General features: G+C 35.5%; 1 long non-coding RNA gene across 1 annotated transcript in view; it reads right to left on the reverse strand.

The window, feature by feature from the left end:
• Window positions 1–3,703, reverse strand: part of LOC128249637 (uncharacterized) — a 115,897-nt gene that overhangs the window by 9,010 nt on the left and 103,184 nt on the right. The gene's annotated exons all lie outside the window — the stretch shown is intronic.

The raw sequence follows: 3,703 nt of genomic DNA on the forward strand, positions 1-3,703 counted from the left end.
GAAATTTATAGGAAAACAAAAAACGAAGACAAGTGTATGAATAACAAGCAGGTGTATTAGTTTGACGCTCAGGAAAATGAAAAAGTCTTTTACGTTTCGAGCCTAAGAGAATAAGAGAAAATAAACAGAGAAAGAATGAAAAAAACTTGTAGATTTCAGCGGTGTGTGTGTGTGTGTGTGTGTGTGTGTGTGTGTGTGTGTGTGTTTGCTTATGTATGGATGCATGCCTGTATATATACATAGTAAAACAAACTAGAAAAGGAAAACTGTCCATAACTTGATGTTTCTCTAAGTATGTAAAATGCGAGTAAGGCATTATAAACTCAGAAATGACACATAAAAAAAGACTCTCCGAAGGGATTTAAGCCAAGCGGCTTTTGCTTTCCAGGGGCCGGTATCACTGATTACTCTATTGAGCATCTGACAGTCCATCTATCACAAATTAGTGACCTATATCTATTTTCTGCCTTTTATTTTATTTATATAACATTTTAGATATGCTATGTTTATCATAACAAAGTAGCTTTTATTTTTTCATTTAGCTATAGCAATGAGAAATTTGAGTGCGCATGACCTTTGCAGGCCCTTCGAATCCTTTAAAGACTATGCATGGGATTCGAAACTGATGCCGTTAATGATCCACCTAAGTTGTTGCGAAAAAAAAAGAGGATGTGAGCAAAGAAATTACAAAGGTCCGATGTTCCGAGAAGAATGGACTAGATGAGTACGCGGCCTGGAGAGGCAGACTTTATTATAGCTGATGTAGAAAAGACAGAGAGGGGGGAATAGAACGCATGCGAGCCAAAGGGAGTAGAGCGTGTCTGCGAGTAATGTTATGCCAATCAGTCGAGCGACCTTTCTTTCGATGCGCTCTTGGGTTTCTACGTGTGCAGTAGCAACGTAAGAGCAACAGTTCCTTGTAGGCCTCACCCAGATCTGTAGAGTATCAGTAATTATTGGTGGATGCGGTGAATATTTTCTGGAGTTATGTTATGAATCAGGAGAGATCCGAACGCAAAACAGTGGAATCACAATAGATTTTAGATTTAACTCTCTCTTCACATCCTTGAGAATTGACATATGTATTGTTTGCCGAAGCAATTACTTAATCTTCAAGGTTAACTTTTATATGGATCATACTTGATGTTTCTATGCATCATTATAAGAGTTCAAAAGAATGGATTTTTACTTTAGATTGAATCTAAGGATACTGGCATTCAGTACATAGTTATAAATGTTTGGCATTTAAATTACTCTGTTCATTTTTCCTCATTTTCTATCTCTTTGTATAACCAAGGTTAGTCAGAAACATAAAGCTAAACGACTTATTGTTGTTGCCATGGTCGTGAAAGAGACAAAAATCTACATTAGATGAGGGCTTATTTTTGACATGTGCATGTATGTAATTTTGTGCGAGTTTGTTATACTTCTTTCTTAAGTGTTATTTTTTTTAACATATATGTGTATTTGGGCTACAAGTAGTAAAATTAGAAAAAAAATTTTTTTTCCAAAATTAGAAAGAACTCTTTTTCCTAGAAGCAACAAGAAAATACAAAATACGGTATCCCATTCAATTATCGGTTATTAGAAATTCCATTGAAATCTTTGTCTCATTGTATTAATGGTCAAGACCATTAAGATAAGAATGGATTTTCCCTGACAAAACGTTCTGAAAATTAATCAGAGAATTACTATGAAATTTTGAGAAAACTGAGATGGTGAGCATTTTCCTTCCACAGATAAGATGACTACAATGAAAGTGAACTCAACAAATTAGAAACTCATCAGTAAGAAACTTACGAAGGTCAGCTGAAAAGTTTGAAGGTTGACTAAAATACGTACATGGAATGTGACTACATGAGGTTTACTTTTCAAAACAGTATCCCTTGCAGTTGACACACTTCTTCCATCGGTGTTGCAATGTTTGGATCCCGCAGGTGAAGAAGCATTTGTCCTGTTGCTAAAAAAAGTCAGCAACAGCATATATAACATCATCACCACTGCGATACTGGTTCCCAACGGTTTTTTCATGTTGGGCAACAGATGATAGTCAGATGGGGACAAATCAGGAGAATAGAGAGGTCGATCAACCAGTTGAAAGCCACACTCATGCACAGCAGCCATTAAAACCATAGATTTCTGTGCTGAAGCATTGCCCTGATGAAACACGACTCCTTTTGTTAGTTTTCCTGGACGTTTTGTCTTGATAGCCTTTCGCAACTGCCTCAGCATGTTGGCATAGTAGTAGTAGTAGTAGTAGTAGTAGTAGTAGGAGGAGGAGGAGGAGGAGGAGGAGGAGGTGGAGGAGGAGAAGGAGGAGATGAGGTTTGTTGATTACGTCGATCCCTGTGCTTGCCTGCTACTTTATTTTATCGATCTCGGAAGGATGAAAGACAAAGTTGACATCGATGAGATTTGAACTTAGATCGTCCAGAGCCGGAAGAAATGCCGCTAACTTTTTTGTTCGACGCGTTAACGATTCTACCTGCTTGTGTTCCTGTTATTTGTCACTTGTTTGCTTTTGAGCTAAGAGAATCTGTTTCTTTATTTGAGAACGTGAACAAAATAAAGAACAGCTATATTCTTTTAGAACACCTTCTTTAACTTAATTCTTCCATCGTCAGTATCATCAGAAAAATTGAAAGGTTTGGATTACAGTGTGTCACACACTAAATGAACCATTTGATGTCTACGGTATAAACTGGCGTATTTTGTTTAGGTTTATTGATTTTCGACATTTCAAAGAAACCATTAATCAGGATATGGATATTTTATATTTGTGTTAATAAATGCAACTTTTTTTTAATGAATTTTCTGATTCTATCAAATGAAAACTTGCTTGTTCCTCACAAAAATTCTCTGCCAGAACCGATTCTTTGAAAATACTCTACCAGACTAATTTAAGCTCTGAGCGATTTCCGATAATCTGATAATCTAAAAGAGGCGATAACAATAACTCATAAAAATGGTAGTAGAGTTCAGATATGAAACTAAATACCCGTATCACTTAAAATCATCTATTTCAAAAGTTTTGGGAGAGGAATATGTGCAAAATAATAATAGAGACTCACAAAAAGACCGAACTTTCGAATTCTACTTTTCCGAAAATTGTAATGAAATCTTTAGAACTGATTGCGGCTATTTTGATTTTGCCAAAAGATTTTGATTATGCCAAAAGATTTTGATTATGCCGACCGTATATTTACGTATAGAATACAATAGAATACAAATACAGAGGACAGACTAAAATAAACGAAAGGAGTTATAATAATTTCATTTTGACAGCTGTTTCAGGAGTATCATGGCGTATGCCGTACCGCATCCATCCATAATAGATGCGCATAATGTCGCAGGTATATGTCATAACAAAAGGTTCTATGGATATCTTAGGCAAAGCAAGGCCACTCTCATCGAAAGAAGAATGACAATATTTTGTAGTCCATGTAAATATATGCATTAAGTCTATTTATGTTGTTTATCTGCCTTTCTGCCTGTTTGTCTGCTAATATCTCTCTATGTACATATGTATACACACACACACACGTATATATATATATATATATATATATATATATATAGAGAGAGAGAGAGAGAGAGAGAGAGAGAGAGAGAGAAAACTTACTTGGAAAAGGATGCGTGGGGTTCGAACATATAATAGAATAGATAAAACATACATATATTTATGTATTATTTATTTTATTAT

The sequence above is a fragment of the Octopus bimaculoides genome, chromosome 16 (assembly GCF_001194135.2).
Source record: "Octopus bimaculoides isolate UCB-OBI-ISO-001 chromosome 16, ASM119413v2, whole genome shotgun sequence".
Taxonomy (NCBI): domain Eukaryota; kingdom Metazoa; phylum Mollusca; class Cephalopoda; order Octopoda; family Octopodidae; genus Octopus; species Octopus bimaculoides.